At 36.6% G+C, this 20,179-nt stretch overlaps 1 protein-coding gene across 1 annotated transcript in view; it reads left to right on the top strand.

Moving 5' to 3' along the window:
* Positions 1-248: 248 nt before the first annotated feature.
* The window catches only part of LOC103525015 (protein embryonic gonad-like), a 102,309-nt gene continuing 82,378 nt past the window's right edge, over positions 249-20,179 (top strand). The window contains exon 1 of the mRNA XM_026820245.1: positions 249-547. The gene's annotated coding sequence lies outside the window, so the exon portion shown is untranslated. The remainder of the gene's footprint in view (positions 548-20,179) is intronic.

Here is a 20,179-nt window from a genome sequence, read left to right as displayed (position 1 = left end):
TTGATTAAAGTTTCCTTTTTAAATAGCTATAACTATTTTCTATTCTTTTATTTTTAATCGTCTAATTCATTGTACCGTAATTTGTGTTACTAAAGTTTCCTCATTTTTGGTTCAGATTAAGATTGAAATATAATTCAATAATTATTTTTCCAGTGCCTTAGTTTTGTAGATTAGGTACATTAGTATCTTTCGAATTATTGATTAAAGTTTCCTTTTTAAATAGCTATAACTATTTTCTATTCTTTTATTTTTAATCGCCTAATTGATTGTACCGTAATTTGTGTTACTAAAGTTTCCTCATTTTTGGTTCAGATTAAAATTGAAATTTAATTCAATAATTATTTTTCCAGTGCCTTAGTTTTGTACCAATTGGAATATTACATTTTTTGTGGATCTTCAGTATAGATTCGTCGAAATCAGTCGTTTTCCTGATAAGTGCAAATTAGCTAATTTGACCATGTGCAGTGAAATTGTATGATTTCGTGAATTTCAACAGATCGTACATTCATCTTCAAAAATTGGTTTCATCGAACCAAACTGTCTAAAGGTAAGTCGTTACATTTTGTTCTTTTATCAGCATTCCAAACATGACCATCTTGGGATTTCAGTTCCACCTAATCCAGATCTATTGAATGTTATGTTGATGTTAGAGCCCCTAAATATGTTGATAGAAAGGCCGAAAGTTATTAAAAGTTAAAATAAACAATCATATAATTTCAATCATAGAATTAACAAAAAACAAGGCATCACTTTCCTGACTTTCCTCTCGGGTGAAATTTGTTTGATCAACAATTGGACCAATTTTACCATTCCTTTCCTTTCCATCCGCGATTTTAGAAATATACATATTACCTACGTAAAAACGAACACAAGAGATTGGATAAAATATGTCATAAATGAAAATCATATAAAAACTAACTTCGGCTTTTACGGATGGGTATACCATTTGTTGAATATTTATTTAATTGAGAGATTTGCACCGAATAATTAATAAATGGAAACTTCATAAATAAAATAAAAATAAATAAGTAATGTCCAAATTCAAAATCTAATTTGTGTTGAAAGTTAACGATAAGCTCTCTGAGAACCATTCCCCATTCCGCATGACCTAACTCCATTTCAACTCGAATCAAAGTTCAAAAAGACGAGCTAATCTTCAAAATAATCGCCCCAGACCATCTTCCCACTAATCTAATCGTCGGGCATGATCTGTTAATGTTAAAGAGATTAAATTACCCCATTTCAACTCGAATCAAAGTTCAAAAAGACGAGCTAATCTTCAAAATAATCGCCCCAGACCATCTTCCCACTAATCTAATCGTCGGACATGATCTGTTAATGTTAAAGAGATTAAATTACTGACCAAGATAAAGTGGATGAAGTTCAACACGAGAGTCTGGGACCTTGGACGATATGAAAATATGGTCAGACGCGATGACTAATAAATAACTCTTTAGATATTGATGAACTTTGAATGAAATATATTGTACACAATATATACTCACGAAATGTGACTCTTGAGCTTGTACTGAGATATTTAGTAACTCTTTACAGTGATAGTGATGACTGATGAACTTAGATTCAAATATTATTCAACAACCCCTTAGTAAACCCACGAAATGTGACTCTTGAGATATTAAAATATAACTTTTTAGATAATATTGGTAAATATTGGATTTGGTTGATTCCATTCATAACATCGTTTTGTTCATGTTCAAATACAATTAATTTATGAACACACCTTGTGATCATTTTGTACAAAACATTAAATTCAACAGGAAGAATGAGCTCATCCCAATATATATAAAAAAAAAAAATCGTCTTCTCTCAAAAATGTGACCAGAAAAAAGAAAGATTCAGATAAAAATTGCACGATACAACGGAAAGAGCAAAAGGTCAATATTTGGTACAGGTGCCCTATTCCAAACTGGACTAATTTATTTATAAAATCCGAAATCGTCTTCTCTCAAAAATGTGGCCAGTTGGAATATAAATTAATAGATTACTAACACATAAAGATATACACGTATATATTTTATACTAAAACTATTAGTTATGGAGAGAAAAAAAAAGTGATGATAGTTTATACTTAATTATAAAAATGGCAACAGGGCTGGATGTGTAGTTTGTGACGTAAGGAATCAAGATGAAGATGAAAAAATTGATGAAGAAGAACGACGAAAGAATTGAAGACGCATTATCCGATTTGTACTCAGAAACAAACGAGATGAAGTGTGAATATTCAAAGGACTAAAATACTTTTCTGATACTTAATAGATTTTCATTAAACCTCCCTTTTCCTTTGACTTCTACCACTCAAGCATCATACACAAAAAACCCACTCTGAGGCTTAGGTGTAGGGGCGTCTAGCTGTCTAATTGCTAGTAATATTAATATGATCTATTAGCAGGTCAATAGTAATTACCTGGTAATCAAATGATCTAGGAGTGTCGTTGATAGCTCGGTATGGATCAGAAGAAATTCTTGCGGATTCCTCTTGTCACACAGGTGAATATAGGTACGTACAGAGTGAAGATGGGTAAGGTACATTCCATGGAGCTTTATAGTGAAGCACTTTGCATATAGGGTGAACTGGGGTAAGATGGGCTGGCTATGGGTTTATCATTTTGGTGGCCGAACGTCCTGCGCACGGAAGGTAAAGCCCTCGTAAAAGATCATATTTTTCAGGAACCTGATTAATGGAGAGATCTTTTCCTCCCTGGATGGTCCCATCAACTCCCCATGAGATAATCTTAAGGTGTGTCCACACATAGTCAACCGGCCATCGATCGACGTCGACTGACACGTCCACACTGCCTCGACAACATAGATTCACCTCGTCGATCGATATCGATCGACGGCCGGGCGACTATCTTTGGACAGTGGATACACCATTATACATCCTGACAACCTGACATTACTTGGAGTCTTCTTCCTGATTCTTTTTACAATATTGTGATTCTTTCTTATTCAACTATGGTAGAATACCATCTTTTTGAGGCTATCATCATCATCTATAAAATGATTCTAAAGGAATGTTTTAAGTAGACGGTCCTTGAAATTCTAACGGTGATATTTTCTCGCGTTTCCTTACTCAACATGAATCACTCAGTTACAGATTACAGACTAGGCCCACCCTGTATTGCTCCTCTCATAAGATAAAGGTCTATTAGAAAAGATAACATTCATGTGGGTGTCGCATGAAAATTAGATCACGAAATTTGTGAACAACAACAACAACAATAATAATGGTTTTGTAGCTCGCGGGCAATTCTGAGTTGGTATTCATAAAACATTTGAATTTGAACTTTTTTTTTTCTTCTTGTTCCCATAACGTACACTTCTTGGTTACAGGGTGCATACAATGGTATGTAGAGTAGAATAGAATACAAGTCTTCTTCTTTTTCTTCGTCTTTTCCCGTGTTTAGACGAGGTCGGCGTTTTTCGTCAGCCCTCAATCAGCCCTAGGGTGATCGCTTTTGGGCTGACATTTGGTTGTGACTGCAAAATTTTACGAGTGGATGCCCGTCGCACACAACCTTCCCTTTTGATATAGCGTAAGGAATAGAATACAAGTATAACTCATTTATACTATCAGAGTGAGATTTTTCTAAAGGTGTGTCCATAGTCGACCATCCGTCGATCGATGTCGACTGAACCGTCCACACTGCCTCGACAACATAGATTCACCTCGTCGATCGACGGCCCTTCGACTATGTCTGGATACACCTTAAGAGATTTGATAGAGGGATCTGTTTCTTCTGAGGTCTTCTAGTCCCAAAATCGAAGAGAGAAGAAGAGAGAGACAAGATCTAGGCAAAAGCCAGTCGTTCCGAGAACAAACCTTATCTGTTCAGAATGAAGTTCACCCCGAGCAGGAATCGAAAGACAGGACTTTGACAACAGGTATAGATTTGTTGTCCTTGTACAGAAATGTGTTTCAATTTACATTGTTTACAAAAGAGTGTTGCTGATACCTGGAAGGGTGACTGTCTGGAAAATGGGATGGAATAGAATAGAATATACGTTGATTATCCTGCTCGAATGATGCTAAAAAGTCCCTTTACCCCAACAGTTCAAACAAGGTCTCATGTATTTTCTGTTTTTCGCACTATCAGCACCGATTTTCACCAGCAGATTCGCATACGCACCAAACGACGACAAACCCTGTACACAGAATAAAAACAGAGCACATAATGCACGGATTCAAGAAACCTATAGGTAAAGACTGTAAGAAGATGCACAGAACAAAGCCCGAGACTTGGAAGACACAATAAACATATTCATAACAATATCAAACATATAAAATACAATAGAATCATAAGCCCTTAAGACTCTAATGATAGATGAACAAACTGCCCAAGAAAAATCCCAGGAAAAATACCCGAATTTCTTTACCACCCGGAACACTCGGTATGTTGGAACACATTTTGATTCACACTAGTTGACAAAGCGAACTATCATAGGGCAGCTGAAACTCTATTATTCTTCTATTTCCAAACCATAAATTTCACAAAATATTAGGTCTCTCCCTTTAAAATGTTAACGCATCTTTCATAGACTGACTCGATGATATGGACATAAACAACAGCCCTGAACTTCTGAACTACATAATCGTAAACATATCAGAGAAATTGCCTTTCCAAGATACCTATAGCTCCGAATATGGATTTGTTATTAAAGAAAAAAAATATATATATTAAAGAAAATACATAGAATGCAGTAGAAATCAGCACCTTGGAATGTGAGACTTGGTTGTCATGAAAGAAGAATTCCGTTTGGCCGTTTGGAACTCAATATTGTCCATTTGAAGTTTTCAACCTGACACTTCTTTTTCTTCCTCTCCTCCTCTTCCTCCTCTTCTTCTTCTCCCCCTTCTTCTTTCTCACCTTCTCCGTCTTTATATTCTATTCTTTTTCTTCTCCATCGTTTTTGTCTTTTCTAATTTTCGTCGTACCGAAGAACTTTTTCGTTGATGAAGAAATGTTGATTGTTGAAGACCGAAGGATACGAAAACGAAACGTTACACAGATATTACAATAAAATAAAAAATATATACCGAATTTGTCACAAAAAACGTTAAAACATTAAAAATCCCTAATTTTCGAACACTTTGTTCATAGTTCATGGGTCACGGGGTCTATACCGCGGCTGTTCTACTACCTAACCTCTTCTGGGCTTTCAAGATAGCAACGAGTGTCCATGATAAAGTAAGTCTAATCTTGTATTTTATTGGCTCTGGCTGGGTTAGATAACCTAAAGTTATCTGATGTTCGAATGTTCGATGTTCAATAGTTCAACATATTCAATTCATTTATTATACGTATCTACAATATTGTGAGCGACTATATGCCCTGGTGCCCTGGACTATCTTGGTTGAATCTTACTCCCATCTCATTGAAGGTAGGGAAGTGCAGTTGGACAGCTGGTTCGTATCTTCATCGAAGGATTTTGTATGAAGATCCGTGATTGGTTATTTTTGATTAAATACGTTATTTCAAATTATTTCTTTTTACCGTATTTAAATTGTCTGCTAAGACTACAAAATGCTATTATGCCAACAAATGATATCCTCAAAATCTACGTAGATCTCCAAAGAATTAAGTACTTCAAATCAAATAGAAAAGATTTCCCACATCACATTAGCATCGGAAAACATTTCACTAACATAGACGAATTTTACTGAAATTCACGAAATTTTACTGAAACGAATTTTACGAATGTGACTGATTTGGTTGATTCCATTCATAACATCGTTTTGTTCATGTTCAAATACAATTAATTTATGAACACACCTTGTGATCATTTTGTACAAAGCATTAAGTTCAACAGGAAGAATGAGCTCATCCCAACCTATTCAATCAATACACTTAGATAAACTCTTAAACATATTCATGATAATCTCAAAGATGATCAAAGTTATGGAAAATTACATAAACTATATCGGTTAGGCATTAGCAGCTGATGTAAAAGTAACCTTACCACTTCTATTCATTCTCGCGGATATGTTTGGAATATAAATTAATAGATTACTAACACATAAAGATATACACGTATATATTTTATACTAAAACTATTAGTTATGGAGAGAAAAAAAGTGATGATAGTTTATACTTAATTATAAAAATGGCAACAGGGTTGGATGTGTAGTTTGTGACGTAAGGAATCAAGATGAAGATGAAAAAATTGATGAAGAAGAACGACGAAAGAATTGAAGACGCATTATCCGATTTGTACTCAGAAACAAACGAGATGAAGTGTGAATATTCAAAGGACTAAAATACTTTTCTGATACTTAATAGATTTTCATTAAACCTCCCTTCTCCTTTGACTTCTACCACTCAAGCATCATACCCAAAAAGCCCACTCTGAGGCTTAGGTGTAGGGGCTGATGCCCCAAAGGATGCTTTTACGAATCTATAATCACTCAATATCAAGTTATGAAGGCCTTTGAGGAAACACCTCTTGAAAGCATAGGACATCAATAGCTGAAATCTCCCTAGTTATCTAGGCACTTCACATTTTCGGAAGCCATCTGCTATCCTCCATTTTGTAAGGTTATCTATCTAAAAATCTCAAATTATTTATCATTAGAGATTTTGGGGAAAATATGTTATCCTTGAAAAACATCCCAAAAATGATATATAACAAGACAACAATGAAAATCCAACCCTGAAGATATTGCTAAGCGTTACTCAATCAAACACTAATTAATGGTTTTGTATACGGTGTCAAACAAGACTAATGAATTTACGATCGCACGAATCGAAAGCTTTTCTCAGGTCTAGAAACGTTCTGCCAAACGGCATCTGAATCTGTTGATACAAGCCGCGATGACGTGTGATTAGGTTTCTATTGTTTAATACAAATTATTTATCATTAGAGATTTTGGGGAAAATATGTTATCCTTGAAAAACATCCCAAAAATGATATATAACAAGACAACAATGAAATCCAACCCTGAAGATATTGCTAAGCGTTACTCAATCAAACACTAATTAATGGTTTTGTATACGGTGTCAAACAAGACTAATGAATTTACGATCGCATGAATCGAAAGCTTTTCCCAGGTCTAGAAACGGATGTTCTGCCAAAACGGCATCTGAATCGGTAAATATACAAGCCGCGATGACGTGTGATTAGGTTTCTATTGTTTAATTTTTACAGGAAACCCCGTGATGATTGTCCCCTCGATGTCTCTAATCTGATAAGTCAATAGTGATTTCAATAATACCGGTCTCGTACCCTAATCTCAAATCTCCCCAAGATTCAACGAGCAATTTCAAACTAAAGCCAGACGAATCGGAAAGGGGCGGAGTCTGGATTAGAGTGAATCCGGTTCTCGACCATCTGATTGGCTGATCCCCGGTTCGTAACGCCTCGTAATTACCTGTTCAGGTTGAAAAAAATACTGATCTAAATAATCAGTTTATAGTAACCTGTTGATCTACTAACATTATGACCGTACGGTGTGTGTTTGTTTGAATATTTTTTAGAAAAAAATCTCGATCAATTTCGTAACCATTGTTGTTTTTTTTTTTTTAAATATTTCTTTTTTTGTTGCAAAAGGTTAATAATTAAAATTACTTTAACAAAAATAATTAAATGGAGTAAAATAAAAACAAACATCAAGACAGAATAACATCTTTTCAAGAAATAATTATTACAAGTTTTTTTGTGTTTTTTAAATAGGTACTTCCGTTACACGTATTGTTATCTTTTTGCACGATAAATCTATTGTTTATAATTCTCAAAATGTCATTTTTAGAGATAAAACAGAGCTTTTAATTATCAAAGTGATATGACAATAAACCAAGAAAAAGAGTTATCAATAGTTAAAAATTTAGTGTGAAAACAAAATCTGTGTTTACTGTTATTATTTATCAGTTTATCGAAGTGGATTTTTCATTTGTGTGAACATAATTTATCAATTTTATTCTATTTCGTGATTAGGTACATTATCATCTTTCGAATTATTGATTAAAGTTTCCTTTTTAAATAGCTATAACTATTTTCAATTCTTTTATTTTTAATCGTCTAATTGATTGTGCCGTAATTTCTGTTACTAAAGTTTCCTCATTTTGGTTCAGATTAAGATTGAAATATAATTCAATAATTATTTTTCCAGTGCCTTAGTTTTGTACCATTGGAATATTACATTTTTTGTGGATCTTCAGTATAGATTCGTCGAAATCAGTCGTTTTCCTGATAAGTGCAAATTAGCTAATTTGACCATGTGCTGTGAAATTGTATGATTTCGTGAATTTCAACAGATCGTCCATACATCTTCAAAAATTGGTTTCATCGAACCAAACTGTCTAAAGGTAAGTCATTACATTTTGTTCTTTTATCAGCATTCCAAACATCTTGGGATTTCAGTTCCATCTAATCCAGATCTACTGAATGTTATGTTGATGTTAGAGCCCCTAAATATGTTGATAGGAAGACCGAAAGTTATTGAAAGTTAAAATAAACAATCATATAATTTCAATCATAGAATTAACAAAAAAAACAAGGCATCACTTTCCTGACTTTCCTCTCGGGTGAAATTTGTTTGATCAACAATTGGACCAATATTTCCATTCCTCTCCTTTCCATCATCCGCGATTTTAGAAATATACATATTACGTAAAAACGAACACAAGAGATTGGATAAAATATGTCATAAATGAAAATCATATAAAAACTAACTTCGGCTTTTACGGATGGGTATACCATTTGTTGAATATTTATTTAATTGAGAGATTTGTACCGAATAATTAATAAATGGAAATTTCGTAAATAAAATAAAAATAAATAAGTAATGTCCAAATTCAAAATCTAATTTGTGTTGAAAGTTAACGATAAGCTCTCTGAGAACCATTCCCCATTCCGCATGACCTAACTCCATTTCAACTCGAATCAAAGTTCAAAAAGACGAGCTAATCTTCAAAATAATCGCCCCAGACCATCTTCCCACTAATCTAATCGTCGGGCATGATCTGTTAATGTTAAAGAGATTAAATTACCGACCAAGATAAAGTGGATGAAGTTCAACACGAGAGTCTGGGACCTTGGACGATATGAAAATATGGTCAGACGCGATGACTAATAAATAACTCTTTAGATATTGATGAACTTTGAATGAAATATATTGTACACAATATATACCCACGAAATGTGATCCTTGAGCTTGGACTAAGATATTTAGTAACTCTTTACAGTGATAGTGATGACTGATGATACTGATGAACTTAGAATGAAATATTATTTAACAACACGTAAGTAAACCCACGAAATGTGACTCTTGAGATATTAAATAACTTTTTAGATATTGTATGGACTTTGAATGAAAATAAATATTGTAGAGCAATATGCCCACGAGAAGCGACTGAATAGGCAAAGTTAAAGGCGGCCTCTTCCATATAACGGTTATATTCAAGGTTACAAAACATGCTCTTTGTTGATGAACATTTACAAATTGCAATAGAATCTCTCCAACTATTTTCTTTTTACTTTCTATTACTACAGTTATAGCGAAGGTATACTAGCTCTAATTTATTTAAGATATTTTTTTTCCACATCGTGATTTTCCTAAAAAAGTTGCTCTAAATCTCACTAACCCTATTACCAAGGCTGCCTTGCAATAGAATCTCTCCAACTATTTTCTTTTTACTTTCTATTACTACAGTTATAGCGAAGGTATACTAGCTCTAATTTATTTAAGATGTTTTTTTTGCACATCGTAATTTTCCTAAAAAGTTGCTCTAAATCTCATTAACCCTATTCCCAAGGGTGCAAAAGGCGCCACTGGCGATCGTCGATCATTTTCGGTAAACTCTCCCATTAGCAGTTTGCGCCAAGAACATCCAATGTTCACGCCAAGAATAGTGGGCCGATGTAAAGCAGATCATGCTATGATCAAGAACGTCAAGACCCGAGCAAGAGGATTATTAGACGCCTTGTCAAAACTGGTGAATGAAAAATACGAGGTGAAGTAAAAGAACTCTTGGGAGATGAAGGAGAGGAAGAAGAAGAATTGAGATTTGAAGAACTAGAAGAATATTAACCAGATCTATTAGAAGACGAAGACGAACAAGAAGGAGAAGACGAAGAAGAGCAAGATGGGCAAGAAGACGAAGAAAAAGAGAAGGCAAGACCCGAGCAAGAGGATTATTAGACGCCTTGTCAAAACTGGTGAATGAAAAATACGAGGTGAAGTAAAAGAACTCTTGGGAGATGGAGGAGAGGAAGAAGAAGACTTGAGATTTGAAGAACTAGAAGAATATTAACCAGATCTATTAGAAGACGAAGACGAACAAGAAGGATAAGACGAAGAAGAGCAAGATGGGCAAGAAGACGGAGAAAAAGAGAAGGAGAAGAAGACACAGAGATTCAACTAGGTTCAGTAAAAAATCAATAATAACTTTCAGTAAAAAATCACTTACCCTTCCATAAGGAAAATGTGAAAATACTTACCTTTATGTCCAGTACATAATTTTCAAGGAAAATCAATGTTCTAACAAAAAATGCTACTGTGAAACTTGAAACTACCAAGTTTTTCTCGTGAGTAGGTGAACTTGACCTTACCTAAATTGGTACTAGGACTAATGGGCTGATTGGCCATTACTATGCTTGTAGACAGTTCAGTCCTGCACCCTAGGTGGCCCAGACTGCATTTCCTTTTCCTGACTTCAAAAATTTGCTGATCAAATTTCCTATGGATATATACTTAGTCGGATAGAGCAATATAGAACATAGAAGTAGCTAAATAGGTAAGTCCATTTTAGAAGAAGAAGAAGAAGAAGAAGAAGAAGAAGAAGAAGAAAATAAAGAAAAAGAAGATGATGTATAAATAGGACAATATTTGGGAAATGAAGAAGTGGTTGAAGAAGAAGACGACGAAGAAGGAAAAGAAAGATATATAAAGAGACTTGATAAAGATTTATAAAGAGATATAAAGAGACTCTTTTTATATTATATAAAGAGACTTGAAAGGCAAAGAGAAGTAATTTGAAGACGAAAAAGAACTGGAAGAATACTAAGAAGAAGGCGAAGAAAAGAAATACGAAAGCTTGAGATTTGAAGAAGTAGTTGAACCAGAATGCGATTAAAAAGGAAGTGGGAGATGAAAAAATAGACAGGAAAGACTTGGAAGTTGATTTTGCCCACAATTCTGACATTTTAGACATGACTAACATGGATATGGTGTAAAAAGTTCAAGAAGTGTAAGAACCTAACAAGATGAGGCCCTCCCCCTGGATAATCCCGGACAGGTGTTGTAGGAAGTTATACTGATCGAGGTCTAAATTGCTGTGAGATATACCTACATATTTTATAAGCCGATAGGGTACGTTATGTTTATGATTCAGTCAGAATTTCTAGGTTTCCTTGTATTTATGTTACCATATAGGCAAGAAGAGGATCAATAATACCTATTTACCTATTAGCTTTTAGGTGCTGGAACTCCTGGGTCAAGACGACAACAAAGGAACGTAATTCGTTCCAAAAAGTAACCCCCTCAAATATTTACAAATTTTTACACACATTACATACAAATACAAAATACATACAAATACAAACGCATACAAAAATTACAAATACAAATGATATCGTCATAAATTTATAAATGAACTTTTTTCGTCGCTCCGGTGAGATGGCGATGGTGGGAATCGAACCAAGATCGTTCTACAAACATAGTCAGAGTCCGAATTATATTGATAATTCCAGTAAGTCTCCAAATAACGGTACCGTCTAACATGTTGTAAAGGAAGAAGGGCAAAAATGTAGGTACAAAAAAATCCATTTTCTAATCTAATTCAGCTATAAACTGCCAGCACGATACGACGATAAGACCAAAAGGTCAATATTTGGTACAGGTGCCCTATTCCAATCTGGTCTAATTTATATTTATATATAAAAAAAAAAAATCGTCTTCTCTCAAAAATGTGACCAGAAAAAAGAAAGATTCAGATAAAAATTGCACGATACAACGGAAAGAGCAAAAGGTCAATATTTGGTACAGGTGCCCTATTCCAAACTGGACTAATTTATTTATAAAATCCGAAATCGTCTTCTCTCAAAAATGTGGCCAGAAAAAACCTCGAAGACGACATCCAATATGATAAGGTTAAATGTCAACTTCACATAAGTAACCTGCCCTGGGACCTGTATCGTGTGTGTACCCTACCATTTGAATCTGGAGCTGGTTGTATGTTAATCAACTTACAGGGTGGCTCAGAACTTGATACACTCGAATTCTCGAGTCCTAAATATATACAGCCCCTTGTATAACTGACTGACTGACTGACTCACGTATACAAATTCTAACCCACTTCTAGATGAGCTAGGAAGATGCGGTTTTCACCATTGGATTCCTTATTTTTTGTAGGTACTGGGAAAAATCGGAAAATCCCGAAATTCCAAACCGTTCCCGAGATATTGACGTTTTTTAGTCCCCCCATAAGAAATACACGGGGAACACACTGTGAGGCCAGCAAAACTTTTCCTAGGTTTAATATTTTGCTCTCGCTTTTAGTTTTCAGTTTTCATTTCTTCGAGACAAAACTCAGGGACGATATTAGTTTTCAGGGGCGAAGCCAAGGGAGCGCGAAGCACGACCTCATGCACACCCCGCGAAGCCCCGGGAGCGCGCAGCGCGACCGTAAACAAGGGAGCGCGAAGCGCGACCACATGCACAACCCTGCGAAGTCCTGGGAGCGCGCAGCGCGACCCCATGCACAACCCCGCGAAGCCCCCGGGAGCGCGCAGCGCGACCGCAAGCAAGGGAGCGCGAAGCGCGACCCCATGCACAACCCCGCGAAGCCCCCGGGAGCGCGCAGCGCGACCGCAAGCAAGGGAGCGCGAAGCGCGACCTCAAGCACAACCCCGCGAAGCCCCCGGGAGCGCGCAGCGCGACCGTATACGCAACCCCGCGTAGCGAACACGCGAAGCCCCCGGGGGGTGGAGGGGGGCGAAGCCCCCCTCCCGAGCACGAAGTGCGAGTAGAATGGAATACAGCTTATCCTGCCAGAATGAGACTGAGAAGTCTCTTTATTTCCGCAGTCTAAACAGAATTTTTGTCTCTTGAAAATCTTGAAATACGAGCATCTCTTACTACTTCTTACTTTCCGTGTACATCCAACCTTGTCCATCCAGAACAGAGCGGTCTGGATGGCCGTGTCATTAGCAAAAGTTCTAGCTCTTGAAGTATAGTTTGAGACTTTATAATTGATACACTGGGATATACTCGTGTGTCTCTTCAAACATGTTTACTTTGAGACTTTGTTTTGGTGGATGTGTCCCATTCGCTACCATTTTCAACATTAAAGATAGGTACGGTGCGAACGATCAGTTGTAACACATCAGTTAAAGCGCCTAACCGGAAAAAAAAAGATAGGTATGTCTGAGTCTGAATTAAGCAAATGAGCATATGTGATACTCGTAATCCCAGTAAGTCTCCAAGTCTGAAATAACGGCACCATACCAACACGTTGTAAAGGAAGATGAGCAAAAATGTACGAAAAAGTAAAAAATACATTTCTAATTCAGATAAAAACTGCACGATATGACGGAAAGACCAAAAGGTCAATATTTGGTACAGGTGCCCTATTCCAAACTGGACTGATTTATTTATAAAATCCGAAATCGTCTTCTCTCAAAAATGTGGCCATAAAAAACCTCGAAGACGACATCCAATATGATAAGGTTAAATGTCAACTTCACATAAGTAACCTGGCCTGGGACCTGTACCGTGTGTGTACCCTACCATTTGAATCTGGAGCTGGTTGTATGTTAATCAACTTACAGGGTGGCTCAGAACTTGATACACTCGAATTCTCGAGTCCTAAATATATACAGCCCCTTGTAGTGTACCCTACCATTTGAATCTGGAGCTGGTTGTATGTTAATCAACTTACAGGGTGGCTCAGAACTTGATACACTCGAATTCTCGAGTAGAATGGAATACAGCTTGTTTATCCTGCCAGAATGAGACTGAGAAGTCTCTTTACTTCCGCAGTCTAAACAGAATATTTGTCTCTTGAAAATCTAGAAATACGAGTATCTCTTACTACTTCTTATACTTTCCGTGTACATCCAATCTTGTCCATCCAGAAAAGAGCGGTCTGGATGGCGGTAACATTAGCAAAAGTTCTAGCTCTTGAAGTATAGTTAGGGACTTTGTATTTGATACACTGGGATATACTCGTGCGTCTATTCAAACATGTTTAGGTACTTTGAGACTTTGTTTTGGTGGATGTGTCCAATTTCCTACTATGGAAAAATTGACTTTTTGTGGATGTGTCAAATTTACTACTTTATGGTATACCAGTATACCTAAAATTTGCTTTGTTGGATGTGTCAAATTTACTACTTTATGTATATCAGTATACCTAAAATTTGCTTTGGTGGATGCGTCAAATTATTTATAATACCTAGGTAATACAAGATATTTACTGATCAGTGGATGTGACCCATACACATTGTATGGGTCGGAGGCGTGGACAGTCAGTGAAAGAGATAGAAAACGGATAGAAGCCTTTGAAATGTGGTGTTGGAGGAAAATGAAGAAAGTGAAATGGACTGAAAGAATGAGCAACGAGAGAGTATTGCAACTGGTTGGTGAAAGTAGACAGATTTGGAAGACACTGGAAGAAAGAAGACATAAATGGATTGGACATTTGTTTAGACACAATGAGTATTTGGTCAATATCATAGAAGGAAGAAGAGATGGCAAGCAAGGAAGAGGAAGGCCAAGATTGATGTACATTGATCAAGTTGTGAAGGCATCGGGTTGTACCAGTTATCAAGAAATGAAAGCGAAGACATCAGATCGATCGGAATGGAGAGCTGCCAACCAATCTTAGGATTGAGGAGAAAGAAGAAGAAGTGGATGTGACAAATTTCCCAAGTTCCTGTTTTAGTCAATACGTGTAACATGAAATTTTCCGTTTTGGTGGATGTGACAAATTTCCCGTTTTGTTCAATTCGAACAATACGTAAAATAAATGTCGTTTGACGGATTTTAAATTCCATTCTACTGTTTCTATCTATTCTATTCTGTTCCTTTAGAGGTGCAGATCACGTTTGTGCTGGTTGGTAGTTCTAGAATTAAATCAACTGAGCCACCCTGTTTGAATTAATTTTGTCAAACTAGTTTTTTCTTCTTCTGAATAATTTTCGATAAAGTTATGGTACTTCCACATAATTTGCAACAGCTTGGTTCACTTCCCGGTCCAAAGGACAACCAAACTTGCCTTTCTGGCTGACTGTTTGTCCGTTAGTTTATTCGTTTCCGTACATATTCATGCCCTACCTGAGGTCTTTGAAACACTATATTTTCCAAACACTGTACACTTGCTTAGACTGCGGAAGTTTCACATTTCAGCCTCATTCGGGCAGGATAAGCAGGGTATATTCTATTCTATTCTATTCTAAACTTAGACTCGAACCAACAAACTCCGGATTCAAAGTCCACACGCTAACATCTGATGCAGGTGACTATAAATAACGAGTTAGTAGTTACGTACCAATATTGGAGATTTCTTTGTCCGAACATTGTTTCTTGTCCAAACTGTGACCAGTTTGCAGGACTGAAATTCCTGCTTGTCACACTTGGAATGCTGAACAACAGCTTCATTGGTCCAAAAAATATTGTATAACTAAAAAAAAGTAATAATATTAATAATAATGAAATTTCGGAATCTAGATGCTCTCCAAATGTTAGACCTGTCTCATCTTCAGATGATAATAAATTAATAGGTGCGAGGTGCCTCTTTCAAGAGAAGTTGATGCTTGAAAGTTCAAAACTGGATTATAGATAGCGAGATATACCTACTTTGTGGTGTAGGTATGATAAATAAATAGTATATGTTATTTTGTTAATGTTAAAAGTTCGTGATACAGGGTGTCCCGCGTAAAATTTTAACAAGAGGAAAAAGTTTGATTTAGGAAGGAGGTCTTATCTTACAAGAGAGGAGGACGGGCGGGAATCGAACTTGCCACCTAACAATAAGATAGACGACGCGCAACCCTCCAAGCTAACTACGCTCTAAGTTCAAGAAAATCCACAGAGATTCAACTAGGTTCAGTAAAAAATCAATAATAACTTTCAGTAAAAAATCACTTACCCTTCCATAAGGAAAATGTGAAAATACTTACCTTTATGTCCAGTACATAATTTTCAAGGAAAATCAATGTTCTAACAAAAAATGCTACTGTGAAACTTGAAACTACCAAGTTTTTCTCGTGAGTAGGTGAACTTGACCTTACCTAAATTGGTACTAGGACTAATGGCCATTACTATGCTAGTGGACAGTTCAGTCCTGCACCCTAGGTGGCCCAGACTGCATTTCCTTTTCAGTGGCGTAGCGTGTATGTATGGCGTGTATGGCGGCCATACAACTCAAAAGTTCTCTCTAATGTCCATAAATATTAATGGCATGTACTGTGATGGGACTTGGTAGACCTGTGCATGAGCCCTACAACGCCCTACACTTGAATTTAGACCACGCTACGCCACTGCTGATGACTTAAAAAAAAACATGCTGATCAAATTTCCTATAGATACATAATATGTACTTAGTCGGATAGAGCAATATAGAACATAGAAGTTGGTAAATAGGTAAGTCCATTTTATCAATGATGCGGAAAGTGAAAACATCAACACATCAACAGTTTTGGCAAAAAAAAAAAAAGAGGACAAGCTACCAGAATAAGAAGACCACACGAAGATCCCTTTTTGGATGTCCTTAAAGTTTAATTATCATGTTGATTTCTCATCCTTTTACCACAGAAAGAAACACGGAAAACAAACAAGGAAATTAACAAACAACAAATAATGAACAAACCGTTAGAGGTAAACTAAAAACAAACCATTAGAGATAGGAACCTATTGAAAGAAGGAAAAAACCTATAAATTATGCAGGAATTTGCATGCCACTTCCAGTAATCTCTTTTTAGAACACCCTGTATGTAGTAAAATTTCGAAGAAGATCACTTTGGTATGGAAAAAAAAAAAAAAAAAATCAAAACAACAATTTGTCCCAAACTTGGTAATCTGTGCTGTAGGTAATAGCGAACTAGTTGATTTAGTTGACATCATCCACTAAAAAATTACCCCGGTGACATTTTACAAACTCGCGGAACCGCTATTCTGGTTGAACAAAACTGGAGGCAATTATGTATTTATATAAATGTATACGTATGTGTTTACTAATTATTTATTTATTTACTTATCTTATCCATTTACTTACCTGCCTATGTATTTTAAGGATTTTTTAATCTTGTTAAGCATAATGCTTGTCACAAATATCGTTCGACCCCATGCACAACCCCGCGAAGCCCCCGGGAGCGCGCAGCGCGACCGCAAGCAAGGGAGCGCGAAGCGCGACCCCATGCACAACCCCGCGAAGCCCCCGGGAGCGCGCAGCGCGACCGCAAGCAAGGGAGCGCGAAGCGCGACCTCAAGCACAACCCCGCGAAGCCCCCGGGAGCGCGCAGCGCGACCGTATACGCAACCCCGCGTAGCGAACACGCGAAGCCCCCGGGGGGTGGAGGGGGGCGAAGCCCCCCTCCCGAGCACGAAGTGCGAGTAGAATGGAATACAGCTTATCCTGCCAGAATGAGACTGAGAAGTCTCTTTATTTCCGCAGTCTAAACAGAATTTTTGTCTCTTGAAAATCTTGAAATACGAGCATCTCTTACTACTTCTTACTTTCCGTGTACATCCAACCTTGTCCATCCAGAACAGAGCGGTCTGGATGGCCGTGTCATTAGCAAAAGTTCTAGCTCTTGAAGTATAGTTTGAGACTTTATAATTGATACACTGGGATATACTCGTGTGTCTCTTCAAACATGTTTACTTTGAGACTTTGTTTTGGTGGATGTGTCCAATTTACTACTTTATGTATACCAGTATACGTAAAATTTGCTTTGGTGGATGTGTCAAATTTACTACTTTATGTATACCAGTATACCTAAAATTTGCTTTGGTGGATGTGTCAAATTTACTACTTTATGTATACCAGTATACCTAAAATTTGCTTTGGTGGATGTGTCAAATCTACTACTTTATGTATACCAGTATACCTAAAATTTGCTTTGGTGGATGTGTCAAATTTACTACTTTATGTATACCAGTATACCTAAAATTTGCTTTGGTGGATGTGTCAAATTTACTACTTTATGTATACCAGTATACCTAAAATTTGCTTTTGGTAGGCATATTCCTTTTATGGTCTAGGTGTGCAATAAGAAAGGATTTTGCGAAAATCTAAACCGATCCTGAGAATATATGATCAATTTTGATCGCTAAAATCTCCATAAGAAATACCGGGAAGCAGACTGCGGGAGAGAAAACTCTTCCCTCTCTCGCCTAATATTTGAGTTTCGTTTATGTTTTTAGTTTGATAAATACAAGTTCGGCCATGCCTTTTCCACAAGTTTGGAAATAGATGAATAATCGGACTAGTACAACACGAGATGATAAAGCCCCGTATACACGCAACGATATGGTTCCCAACAAGGTCTTCTAATATGGTCCTTCCGACAGATCGTTACGTGTGTACGCGATTTTTGCTCAAATTTCACTGGTTTAAACTTCAAATTTGATTTAAATTTTGCTACATTTGCACAAATTTCTGGGCTAAATATGTGAAATTTATGCAAAAATACATGTCAGAGCGTTTATACCGGGCTTAAGATGTGGCTTTATTAATCTTTGCTTGATGGTGTGATGTTATGGTCTTAAAAGTGATCTATTTCTTTGATATATTCAAATTATGCTAGATTTTTTCTTCCTTGTGATATGCCGACGTTTACAGCTTTACTAAACATCATAAAATCTTCAAAAAGTGTTGCATGTCGGCCATGCCTTTTCCACAAGTTTGGCCATGCCTCGGGATGAACTAGCGGGATTCCGGAGCGAAGCGACGGAATTCAGCTAGTACAAGATATTTACTGATCAGTGGATGTGACAAATTTCCCAAGTTCCTGTTTTAGTCAATACGTCTAGCATGAAATTTTCTGTTTTGGTGGATGTGACAAATTTCCCGTTTTGTTCAATTCGAACAATACGTAAAATAAATGTCGTTTGGTGGATTTTAAATTCCATTCTACTGTTTCTATCTATTCTATTCTGTTCCTTTACAGGTGCAGATCACTTTTGTGCTGGTTGGTAGTTCTAAAATTAAACTAAAATCTCGTGTTGTTTTCAAGAACATGCCTTTAGTTTTCCAGCTGGCTCTATTCTTAATGGAAAAATGGTTATCTCTTTAAAAAAGTTCTAAAGTCAATCTATCTACTTCGAATTGTTTGTACGTGACCGTAAAATCCTGAAAGTCCACACTACACATAGATTAAAAAGATTCCCAATTCAGCGATTCTCTCCGGGATCTCTCCAGGCTGAAAGCTGCATCTTTGTATGTAAATGAATGAATTTGCCTCCTGTGTAAATCAATCAAACGCAAAGTGACATGGACGGCACAATGTATGCAAATTTGGCCAGACTGTTATGTAGACTGTAGAGGACAGGTGGAGCAATTTGCATGCCATCACAGAAGTCACAGAAAGGTGGTGAATCCGGTTCTCGACCATCTGATTGGCTGATCCCCGGTTCGTAACGCCTCGTAATTACCTGTTCAGGTTGAAAAAAATACTGATCCAAATAATCAGTTTATAGTAACCTGTTGATCTACTAACATTATGACCGTACGGTGTGTGTTTGTTTGAATTATTTTTTAGAAAAAAATCTCGATCAATTTCGTAACCATTGTTGTTTTTTTAAATATTTCTTTTTTGTTGCAAAAGGTTAATAATTAAAATTACTTTCCTTTCTATTTCACTCGGATTTCAAAAGATCATATAGTACTTCCAATAAGAACTGATAAGGCCGGCCTGACGAGAGCCCTAATGTTCTAGGACTGGTTTTCGTTTACTTGTACTTCTGATCTGGAGGAAAATTATCAAGAAATGAAAGCGAAGACATCAGATCGATCGGAATGGAGAGCTGCCAACCAATCTTAGGATTGAGGAGAAAGAAGAAGAAGTGGATGTGACAAATTTCCCAAGTTCCTGTTTTAGTCAATACGTGTAACATGAAATTTTCCGTTTTGGTGGATGTGACAAATTTCCCGTTTTGTTCAATTCGAACAATACGTAAAATAAATGTCGTTTGACGGATTTTAAATTCCATTCTACT

The sequence above is a fragment of the Diaphorina citri genome, unplaced genomic scaffold (assembly GCF_000475195.1).
Source record: "Diaphorina citri unplaced genomic scaffold, Diaci psyllid genome assembly version 1.1 scaffold132, whole genome shotgun sequence".
NCBI classification, from domain to species: Eukaryota; Metazoa; Arthropoda; class Insecta; order Hemiptera; family Psyllidae; genus Diaphorina; species Diaphorina citri.
Note: the sequence above shows the minus strand (reverse complement) of the source record. Positions and strands in the feature narration are given on the sequence as shown.